The 12,259-nt window shown below is 41.9% G+C and overlaps 1 protein-coding gene across 9 annotated transcripts in view; it reads left to right on the forward strand.

Moving 5' to 3' along the window:
• The first annotated feature begins 6,413 nt into the window (after positions 1-6,413).
• LOC121544826 (kinesin light chain 1) overlaps positions 6,414-12,259 on the forward strand; it is a 34,855-nt gene continuing 29,009 nt past the window's right edge. For 4 of the 9 annotated variants that reach the window (XM_041855009.2, XM_041855010.2, XM_041855006.2 and 1 more), the window contains exons 1-5: positions 6,416-6,707; positions 7,666-7,863; positions 9,449-9,512; positions 9,616-9,705; positions 9,966-10,098. The gene's annotated coding sequence lies outside the window, so the exon portion shown is untranslated. Of the gene's footprint in view, positions 6,708-7,665; positions 7,864-9,448; positions 9,513-9,615; positions 9,706-9,965; positions 10,099-10,762; positions 11,240-12,259 lie in introns of those variants that run through there. The other 5 variants (XM_041855012.2, XM_041855013.2, XM_041855014.2 and 2 more) reach the window with 4 other exon arrangements.

Below are 12,259 nucleotides of genomic sequence, written 5' to 3' on the forward strand. Positions count from 1 at the left end.
TTAGCTATCCCTGACAAGTTAATCAAAAAAATTAACCAAGCCAATTTCAACTTTATATGGAAAAATAAACATCATTATTTCAAAAAAGGGGATATTGTAAAATCTATTGAGGAAGGTGGTCTGAATACAATTTACTTTGATCCAATGAATGGTACCATCAAGTTAAAATGGTTACAATATTTTATTTGAAAATGTGAACGTTTTTGGTTTGATTTTCCTTCTAAAATCATTAAGAGTTTTGGTGGTATAGATTTTTTATTAAGATGTGATTTTGAGATTTCTAAACTGTCCATTAAGTTATATGCATTTCATTTCGTTATTGGAAACTATTATATAAACATAACTTCACTCAGCATACTACTCCAATTTAAAACAATAGATGCATCCTAATTAAGAGAAAATTATTATTTTACAATGAGTGGATGGAGAAAGGTATCTGGCCTATTCAACATTTAATGGATGATAATGGGAATATTTTATTGTGTAACAATTTCATTAAAAAAATGTGATCTTGTTTGCACCAATAGACACAATAAATACTACAGTGGTTAAGGCAATTCCACAAGCAATTACATTTTGGATGGTGTATAAATACACCCAGTCACTACAAATATACAGGCGTCCTTCCTTACTCCGTTGCAGGAGAGGAAGGAAACCGCTCAGGTATTTCCCCCTGAGGCCAAAGGTGCCTTTAAAATAGTTACAGAGTTTAATGGCTGTGATAGGAGAAAACTGATGATGGATCAACAACATTGTAGTTACTCCACAATACTAACCTAATTGACAGAGTGAAAAGAAACAAGCCCATACAGAATAAAAACATCCCAAAACATGCATCCTGCAACAAGGCACTAAAGTAGTACTGCCAATTTTTTGGCAATGCACTGAACTTTTTGTCCTGAATAAAAAAGTGTTATGTTTTATGGCAAATCCAATACATCACATTACTGAGTACCACTCTACATATTTTCAAGCATAGTGGTGCATCATGTTATGGGTATGCTTGTAATCGTTAAGGACTGGCAAGTTTTTCAGGATAAAAAAGAAACGGAAACCTGGTTCAGTCTGCTTTCCACCAGACACTGGGAGATGAATTCACCTTTCAGCAGAACGATAACCTAAAACAAAAGGCCAAATCTATACTGGAGTTGCTTACCAAGAAGACAGTGAATGTTCCTGAGTGGCCGAGTTACAGTTTTTACATAAATCTACTTGAAACTCTATGGAAATACCGGAAAATGGTTGTCTAGCAATGATCAACAATCAATTTGACAGAGCTTGAAGAATTTTGAAATGAATAATGAGCAAATGTTGCACAATCCAGGTGTCATAGGATGCCACCTTTCCAACAAGTCAGTTCCTCACATTTCTGCCCTGCTAGAGCTGCCCCGGTCAACTATAAGTGCTGTTATTGTGAAGTGGAATCGTCTAGGACAACAATGGCTCAGCCGTGAAGTAGTAGGCCACACAAGCTCAAAGAACGGGACCACCAAGTGCTGAAGCGCACTGCGCGTAAAAATCGTCTGTGCTCTGTTGTAACACTCACTGCTGTTCCAAACTGCCTCTGGAAGCAACATCAGCACAAGAACTGTTAGTCGGGAGCTTCATAAAATTGGTTTTCATGGCCGAGCAGACGCACACAAGCCTAAGATCACAATGCGTAACGCCAAGTGTCAGCTGGAGTGGTGTAAAGCTCACCGCCATTGGACTCTGGAGCAGTGGAAACACGTTCTCTGGAGTGATAAATCACGCTTCACCATCTGGCAGTCCGACGGACTAATCTAGGTTTGGCGGATGCCAGGAGAACTCTACCTGCCCAAATGCATAGTGCCAACTGTAAAGTTTGGTGAAGGAGGAATAATGGTCTGGGGCTGTTTTCATGGTTCAAATCAAATCAAATCAAATTTTATTGGTCACATGCGCCGAATACAACAGGTGCAGAGATTACAGTGAAATGCTTACTTACAGCCCTTAACCAACAGTGCATTTATTTTAAACAAAAAAGTAAAAATAAAACAACAACAACAAAAAAAGTGTTGAGAAAAAAAAAGAGCAGAAGTAAAATAAAGTGACAGTAGGGAGGCTATATATACAGGGGGGTACCGTTGCAGTGTCAATGTGCGGGGGCACCGGCTAGTTGAGGTAGTTGAGGTAATATGTACATGTGGGTAGAGTTAAAGTGACTATGCATAAATACTTAACAGAGTAGCAGCAGCGTAAAAAGGATGGGGTGGGGGGGCAGTGCAAATAGTCCGGGTAGCCATGATTAGCTGTTCAGGAGTCTTATGGCTTGGGGGTAGAAGCTGTTGAGAAGTCTTTTGGACCTAGACTTGGCACTCCGGTACCGCTTGCCTTGCGGTCGGAGGCCAAGCAGTTGCCATACCAGGCGGTGATGCAACCAGTCAGGATGCTCTCGATGGTGCAGCTGTAGAATTTTTTGAGGATCTGAGGACCCATGCCAAATCTTTTTAGTCTCCTGAGGGGGAATAGGCTTTGTCGTGCCCTCTTCACGACTGTCTTGGTGTGTTTGGACCATGATAGTTCGTTGGTGATGTTCGGGCTAGGCTCCTTAATTCCAGTGAAGAGAAGTCTTCAACCTTACTAATGCTTGTGGCTGAATGGAAGCAAGTCCCCGCAGCAATGTTCCAACATCTAGTGGAAAGCCTTCTCAGAAGAGTGGAGGCTGTTATAGCAGCAAAGGGGGGACCAACTCCATATTAATGCCCATGATTTTGGAATGAGATGTTCGACGACCTGGTGTCCACATACTTTTGGCCATGTAGTGTACTTTCTGAAGGCACTGTATGTTACAAGGCTTCACTAGATGTTCTATAGTCAGAATAAGAACCAGATACCTTTATTTTCCTTTATCACCTAAAACTAAAGAAGTTAATCTCAAAACAGTGAATGACATTCACCCATGTTATGATTTCTTAAGACAGAGATTTAACTTAGATTTTAACCATTGTGTGTTTTGTAACTCAGATATTGAAACGGCAGAACATATTTTTTTTCACGTCAGCCTACTAAAACTTTTTAGGATGCATTTCAGTACTGGATCACATATAAGGATCTATTCATACCAACTTTATATTTTAATAATACCAGGTTTGGGTTTTCTAACGTAGGACAGGAAAGCTGAATGTATGTATAATAACTTGATCTTCATGGTAAAATATTTCATTCACAAATGTCGTTTTATTAAAACTACCTCCCTGTTTGTCTTTTAAAACGAGGTAAAGATATATAAACAGAAATAAATAAAAAACGTGAATTATTTACATAAGTATTCAGACCCTTTGCTATGAGACTCAAAATTGAGCTCAGGTGCATCCTGTTTCCATTGATCACCCTTGAGATGTTTCTACAACTTGATTGGAGTCCACCTGTGGTAAATTCAATTGATTGGACATGATTTGGAAAAGTACACACCTGTCTATATAAGGTCCCACAGTTGACAGTGCATCTCAGAGCAAAAACCAAGCCATGAGGTCAAAGGAATTGTCTGTAGAGCTCCGAGACAGGATTGTGTCGAGGCACAGATCTGGGGAAGGGTACCAAAACATATATGCAGCATTGAAGGTCCCCAAGACCACAGTGGCCTCCATCATTCTTAAATGGAAGAAGTTTGGAACCACCAAGACTCTTCCTAGAGCTGGCCGCCAAGCCAAACTGAGCAATCGGGGGAGAAGGACCTTGGTCAGGGAGGTGACCAAGAACCCGATGGTCACTCTGACAGAGCTCCAGAGTTCCTCTGTGGAGATTGGAGAACCTTCCAGAAGGACAACCATCTCTGCAGCACTACACCAATCAGGCCTTTATGGTAGAGTGGCCAGACGGCAGCTACTCCTCAGTAAAAGGCACATGACAGCCCGCTTGGAGTTTGCCAAAAGGCACCTAAATGACTCTCAGACCATGAGAAACAAGATTTTCTGATCTCATGAAACCTAGATTGAACTCTTTGGTCTGAATGCCAAGTGTCACGTCTGGAGGAAACCTGGCACCATCCCTATGGTGAAGCATGGTGGTGGCAGCATCATGCTGTGGGGATGTTTTTCAGCAGCAGGGACTAGGAGACGAGTCAGAATCGAGGGAAAGAATAATGGAGCAAAGTACAGAGAGATCCTTGATGAAAACCTGCTCCAGAGCGTTCAGGACCTCAGACTGGGGTGAAGGTTCACCTTCCAACAGCACAAGAACCCTAAGCACACAGACAAGACAACGCAGGAGTGGCTTCGGGACAAGTCTTTGAATGTTCTTGAGTGGCCCAGCCAGAGCCTGGACTTGAACCCGATCGAACATCTCTGGAGAGCCCTGAAAATAGCTCTGTGCAGCGACGCTCTGAATACTTTTTTAAATAAATGTGCTTTGTCATTATGGGGTATTGTGTGTAGATTCATGAGGTAACAAAATGTGGAAAAAGTAAAGGGGTCTGAATACTTTCCGAATGCACTGTATACTTCCGTACATTTTTTAAACTGGTACCAGGACCTTCAGATGAGGCTTGTGAGGCTTGTGGGCGTCCTAGAGCAAAAGAGAGAACACCAACTTGTTCGCGAGAGTCCCAGCTTTCAATAGAGGGGTCATAACAGTTTGTAAACCATTGGGACAAAGGAATGACATTTTCATGAGAAGACCGAATTTCGGGATCTCTCATGATCTGACAAACACAGCTCTATCTCTGCCACCTTTCCCCGCAGATGAGGAAGGGCGATATCGGCGGATGTGGTGGATTGATACGCAGCCCAAAAAAAACACATATCTCTAGTTTAAACAGACGGATTTTGATGAGGATTTTTATATTATGTTAATACAATTTTCGCGAGGGCACGACCATTGTAGGCCAAGGGTTGAAGTTCTTCTTCTTCGGGATTTGGTTGGCGGATCGCATCCAACTTTTAGGTGCATACATCGCCATCTACTGTACTGGAGTGTGAGGCCAGTCACAGCCTACCTACATTAAATTATTTTGATTAGTCCTGTTCATCTAAGAAAGTGAAATATAGCCTGAGACACCACCACCTACTCTCATTAAAAACCCACTACCCCATTCCACTACTTTGACCCTATCTGCTCCTGCACATGCCAACGGCCTGGGAGGACGGGACACCACCCCTCAACACACCCTGGAAATCTTCTGAAGTAAAATCTTGTATACCCAAATACTGTACATCTCTGCAGCTGCCACCACAACATATATTGTCTGTGATTTACGTTCCATTTCTGCGGTAGAGTTGATAACCATTGCTATGAACGCTAAGAAGTCAACTTTACTAAGACCTGCTTAGGCCAAGAAACACGAGCAATTAGACCGGTGGAAATTTGTCATTTGGTCTGGAGTCCAAATTTGAGATTTGTGGTTCCAACCGCCATGTCTTTGTGAGACGCAGTGTGGATGGACGGATGATCTCTGCATGTGTAGTTCCCACCGTAAAGCATGGAGGTGGTGTTATGGTGTGGGGGTGCTTTGCTGGTGACACTGTCTGATTTATTTCGAATTCAAGGCACACTTAACCAGCAAGGCTACCACAGCATTCTGCAGCGATACGCCATCCCATCTGGTTTGGGCTTAGTGGGACTATCATTTGTTTTTCAACAAGACAATGACCCAACACACCTCCAGGCTGTGTAAGTGCTGCATCAGATGACCTGGCCTCCACAATCCCCCGACCTCAACCCAATTGAGATGGTTTGGGATGAGTCGGACAGCAGAGTGAAGGAAAAGCAGCCAACAAGTGCTAGGCATATGTGGGAACTCCTTCAAGACTGTTGGAAAAGCATTCCAGGTGAAGCTGGTTGAGAGAATGCCAAGAGTGTGCAAAGCTGTCATCAAGGCAAAGGGTGGCTATTTGAATATATATTTGATATGTTTAACACTTTTTTGGTTACTACATGATTCCATGTGTTATTTCATAGTTTTGATGTCTTCACTATTATTCTACAATGTAGAAAATAGTAAAAAAAAAAAAGAAAAACCCTTGAATGAGTAGGTGTGTCCAAACATTTGACTGATACTGTACGTGTTGCACCTGAAACAACGCAGTGTATTTGGCACAAAAGCTCTAAAAGGATAACTGATATATCCTAACATGACTTTGTCGGGTAGAGACTGATTCAAAACTCAAAAGGACTGACATTAACTCCTCTGTTTCACCACGCTCCTCACCGTGTCTGCGTCGCACCAAACGGCAGGCATCACAAACACCGCTTCAATCGCCTCATCTCCACACTTAACGCTACCCCAGAAATCACTCCTTTCATTGGTGCCCTGTTCCTAAGAACAAAGCAAGAAACAGATGACCCAATTTGCGTGACACAGCCGTTAAAAAGTTATGAATGAGGTCCCAGGCGTAGAGTTAGAGTTCTCGGTTGAACGTGGACACGCATTGGACAGTTCTTGCACTTTGAAACCCACGCCCACCTTGACGTATAACACCGCACACCCGTCGGAATGGCATGAAAAGAGTGTATTCTGAACTAAAGTAAACAGTGGCTATTTTCAATACCTACGCCCAGAAGGTCAACGATGCTGTGAAATACAGATTAGAAGAGGTCCTAAAATGGCTGTCAAAACAACAATATGTTTCTTGCGGAGGTCATGTCCTTGTAATCTTTTAGGTCCATTACCTATGCAGCCCTTATCAGCGAACGGCAGTCGTCGATGCAGTTCAAGTCAACCAACCAAACAAGGGAATTCAACTAGAAAGGTGCGTGCGTCACTAACTAACTAGCTAGTTATATGAACTCCAAATGTTTCATGGGATTGGGTTGATTACAATGATTTGTCATCAATTAATTGATTTCGTGTGCTTATTACATGTCTCTGGTCTGAATCTCAACCTAGACTGGAAACCGGACGTTGAATTGAATTGAATTATATGTCGGGCATAAATGAGCGTTTGGATCAGGAGAGTTTCCTCTCACGACCTCTACAAGGCAGAAAATGGAATAAAAATATATTTTAACTGACCTTACTGATTGTCCGTGCAGTTGGTCATTTTGCAGGTTGGAATGTGAGACAATATATCTACAGGAATGTATAATTACATCAACTTTTCAAAGCGCTGGTAGTGCATTCAGATTTCTATCACCTGAAGCATGCACACAATATGAAAATACTTGCACGAGACGCATGCATGCTTGCCGAACTCGTCCACATGTTTACATGGTTCTGCACCTGCACGTGTTTACATAGAACTAGCTAGCAACAGCACTCTTCTTGGTTGATGAGAAGAAGCATATTCTTACTGCTAGTTACAAGTCATACCATCATCATACACAACAGGGCAACTTCCTGCTTACAGAAATATTTGCCAAGACTACCACTATTGCCTCTTCCTAATGTGGACATGCCTCAAGGGAGGCTGCAAATTGGTAAGGTGCTGGCAGATTTGAATTCAAATGTGGATTTCTCTATGCAGGAAATCACTCTGCTGTGTATGATTATGTCATAAAACAAAGCTAAAATTTTGCAAGGAGCCAGCAGGCGATACTGTCACCTAATAACCAAACCCCCTAAATAAGAACATTGCCTGGCTTCAAATGTTGAATTGATATGAGGGGATGGTTATAAGACAGCCAAGGTGTGATACACTTTGCTGTGTACGGTCTGTTTATGGAAGTAACATGATTAGAATGTTTGATTTATCTTTCTTTTTGAAACAGAGATCCCAGTTCATCCCAGCTGCTGACTCTAAGCACGACTGGATTGGTCCCCCACATAGGCTGTCAAACCTGCAGCCGATATTATACCACATCCATGTGAATGAGACTGAACTCAAGAGGCAGCTTAGAACCTTGAGGCAAGAGACGAAGGATTGGAACCATGCATTCTAGACAAATCAGAACATCACTTTCAACAAGGTTGGCATCCTCAATTATTCATTGACTCAACTCAGAGGCACCTAAAGAAGTAGTGCACTGAGCCTCACACATTATTTACTACTTACCTCAGCTGTTGTTGATAGTTTTAAGTTTTACTAGTCGTATGTACAGGATACATATGGTATACACCGTCCAACTAAATGCTTACTTGCAGGTTCCTTCTCGACAATGCAACAACAATAAGAAATAATAAAAGAGAAGAATACGAACATGAAGTAAATGTCTCAGTAGAATAGAATAAACATGTTAGCATAAGTATAATACAGGAAGGCACAATTTATAGTCCAATATTTACACGTGTTTTGGGGAAGGGGGGATTGGGGGGCAAGTGTTTAAATTGTACAGTATTTATCAATAATAATAAGAGTCTGGTAGCAGCAGTTGTGATGTGTGTGTGTAGCATGAATGTGTGTGTGTTTGTGGATGAGTGTATGTTTGTGTGGGTGAGTGAGTGAGTGTATGTGTGCTAAGGTGTGGAGAGTCAGTGCAGGTGGTCAGTCCAGTTCAAGTGTTCAGCAGTCAGATTGCTTGGAGGTAGAAACTGTCTCTGAGCCTGTTAGTATCAGACCTCATGCTCCGATACCACCTGCCCGACGGTAAGGGAGTGAACCGCTCGTGGCTGGGGTGTGTGGGGTCCTTGATGATGATGCAGGCCTTCCTCAGGCACCGTTTTGAGTAGATGTCCTGGATGAGTGGGAGCCCGGTCCCAGTGATGTCTTTGCCACTCGCTGGAGGGCTTTTTCAACAATCAACTCCTTTGTTTTGCTGACTTTGAGGAGATGTTGTTGTCCTGGCACCACAATACCAGTTCACTTACCTCCTCGCTATAGGCTGACTCGTCCTTGTTGGTTATTAGGCCTACAACTGTGGTGTCATTTTACATTTACATTTAAGTCATTTAGCAGACGCTCTTATCCACAGCGACTTACAAATTGGTGCATTCAACTTAGGATAGCCAGTGGGACAACCACCACTGGGGGAGGGGGGGTGTAGAAGGATGGGTCATCAGCAAACATGATGATGGAGTTGGTGTCGTGCAAAGCCACGCAGTCATGGGTGAACAGGAAGTGCAGCAGAGGGCTGAGGACACACCCCTGGGGGGGCCCTGTGTTAAGAGTCAGTGTGGAGGAGGTGTTGTTGCCAATCCTCACAACCTGTGGTCTGCCTGTCAGGAAGTCCAGGATCCCGTTGCAGAGGGTGGTGTCCAGACGCAGGGCTCTGAGCTTGGTTTCGAGCTTGGAGGGAACAATAGTGTTGTGATACACTTTTACTGTGTGTTTCTTGGTTATTTTACTTAATTTCAGCAGCCTCTGTCTAGCATAAGCCTCCTTGGACCTTAAATGAAATGTCCTATGTAGTAACAGCCAAGCTAAGCAGGAACCTATTAGAAAATGTGTGTTTTGAGTGAGGTATAATAAATATAGATAACACACCAGAGGGCAGCACTGCATTGTTTGTCAAATATTGAGGTGAATATGTTATACAGTAACGGTACTGTAGTAGTGTATTCATTTTTTTTTTACTGTGTGATGTGTTCTAAGGCTATTTCTGTTTTCCCATTTAGGAAAAAGATACCTTCATCCTCTCACAACTCAAGGAGAATGTATTGACTGAGAGAGATGAGAAAGGTAAGCTGATATTGTGCTCTGAAAGTATGAAGGATATCAAACTGATGGATGACAGGGGGTGACTGAAATGTCTTGATGTTTGTTGTTCCTTTTATTTCCTCAGGAAGGAAAAGGCCTCTAAACAGTGAAAAAATGGCAGTCTTACTAAAAACTGCCTGGATGAAAACTGCATAAGACATGCCAATTACAATAAGTACGTTACGAACTATTACTTAGAAATTATCAAACAGGTGGATGCCCTGTATCAAATGTCCTACTGTTTAGTGAAGGGTGAAATAGCAGGTTATGATCAACTACTCACACTGTCATTGAAATATAATGATTCATGTGATATAACTCATGCTCAAGGTCTCAACTATTTGCTGTATTTGTCAATATGTGAATATGATAATGAGTTCTCTCCTATTTATTGCTGTATTGTCTCTCTCATCCCTCCCCTCATCTCATTGACAGGGACTGGTACAGACGTAACTTCAAAATCACCTTGCTTATGGGCAGAATGGCTTTCCACGACATCTGGACAACGCTTGCAGAGAGAAGAGGCTGGAAGAAAGGAAGCCCTACCACATGATACTAATTAAATATGGTATATTCTGTTCCATGATTACCTTAGTGTTCATTCTTTATTTGGTGTAACAGTTGAGTGAGCATAGAAACCATAGGTAGGAACACAGCACTCCCACCACCCGTCATGATAATCCTTTTACCAACAGTGACATATGAGTCACTAGTTCTTATGATCTGGTCTTATAAAAGAACTGAGGAGTGTTAGACATATCTAATCAAAATTATGGAGTTGATTGATTGTATGATAGAGCTTTTGTGCATATACACTTTATTCATTCAACATGATGATGATGATGACACAGCACTTTATTCATCAAAATAGATGTATGCTACAGTAAACAATCGATTTTTGGACTTACAAATTAATTATATGTACCCATTGAGTCTTGACTGCCTCAAGACCTTATTTCAACTGTCATACCTAATCAGAACCCAAAATATACGTTTTGTTTTACTACAATGTTTGTAAACAAAGTAAACGTAAACGAACACTATATAGCCTCAAAACATGGTTAAAACTATAATTTTGATATCATGGTCAGTCCTTGCATCCATAGCTTTGTCTATGAATTTGAGAATGGTACATTTCTCCAGCCCCATCCCTCAGCTTTTTACAGAAACAGGGGCGCTGAATACGCTTTGTGATTGTTTCTACTCCTGATTGCCGCTTTAATCTAAATATGATGACATCATGATCAAGGAAGGGAGCTGGGTCGCGAGGACGGTAACGCCATTTTCGCACAGCATTAGACCGACAAAATTGTCTCTAAAGATGTTAGACCTAGTTACATGGAATGAAAAGTAGCTCGTGTATTTAGCTAACTTGAAAGATCGTGTAACACAGGAGAATATATCTCATTTTTTGTTTAGCTATCTCTTGACGTACTTTGGTATGTAGTCACCGATGATGCAGCGATAAGCAATCAAATCCGCGGCGTGACAGCTAACGTTAGCTAGCTAAACCGCATTGGTTTAGGTATCTCCGGTCATTAAGGAAGAAAAGCGCAAGATATATAATAATTCGCTAGGTTAGCTGAGCAAAGTTTATAAACAGTTAATAATTTGGTATTTCAGAAGTATACAACATTTGAGGGTTTTGAATCAGAAACTCTGGATTGAAGTCGGACTTTACTTGGGGGCAACGGATGTCCAACAGGACGGTAAGATTGACTGGCTGGGAGTGTCTGTCAGTGGCAGCTAATGTTGACTACCAGCTAACGTTAGCTAGTTAGATGCCGAACATAGACTTGCTGATATCATTGCATCTTTAAAACAATATATTTATGTTCAATTAACAGAAGTCAGGCTTTTTAATTAATCTGACAAATTATAATTTGTGGCTAGCTAGCTACAGTACACTTGTGATTTATCCTGAGATTAGGTTGTTAGCATAAACTTCCTGAATCCTCCTATCTGTTATAACCACAATGCACGTACTAAAACTGCGGCTAGCTAAATTTGAGGACACTGAACTGGTACTACAGATTCCTCAATGTATAGAATACGAATAGTTAACTAGATAACCGAGAAGGGGAACTTAATGAAAACAACAGTTCAGTTGGCCAAGTATCTGTGTCTACTGTAGCTAGATATGTGTTCTCATCACCCTCAGAGCTACTGTTTTTTTTTTCTGTGACTGCCTGCCTAGCGTTGATGGTTGTCATTGAAATTCAGGAGAGATGTTCTGTAGGAGGACTCTTGTGCCCTCTGAAAGTGTGTCTGTGTTGATGAGGAGGATGTAGACGCTGTGGTGACTAGGGATACTGAGCCCAGTGTATTTGGGCTGACAGCTGGGGGTTTGAAAGTCAGTCACTGCTGAAAAGGGGCTGTGAATGTGAATTCTACTAGGCTGCGTGGAACTGAGGAACTTGCCTGTCTCAGAGCTTGCCGATGTTTTGTTTTTTCTTCATTTTTGGAGGAATAGTACAGCTGAAATAATACTATACACACACTCACTGTACCTATCCCACCCCTTCAGTACCCACCCTCCATTTCTTGCTTCTGGAGCTGCATTGAATTACCAAAAATATCCATGGGTCTACACGTGTCTGCTTAACTTGCAAAAAATAAGTGAAGGGTTGTTTTGAAGCTGATATGTCCTGACCTGAGTGTCAGTGTGAGGAGGAGAGGGCCAGTGCAGTCGAATGGCCTTGTTAGATTCCATCCTCAGTGTGAAGATG

This window comes from Coregonus clupeaformis, chromosome 29 (assembly GCF_020615455.1).
Source record: "Coregonus clupeaformis isolate EN_2021a chromosome 29, ASM2061545v1, whole genome shotgun sequence".
Classification (NCBI taxonomy): Eukaryota; Metazoa; Chordata; class Actinopteri; order Salmoniformes; family Salmonidae; genus Coregonus; species Coregonus clupeaformis.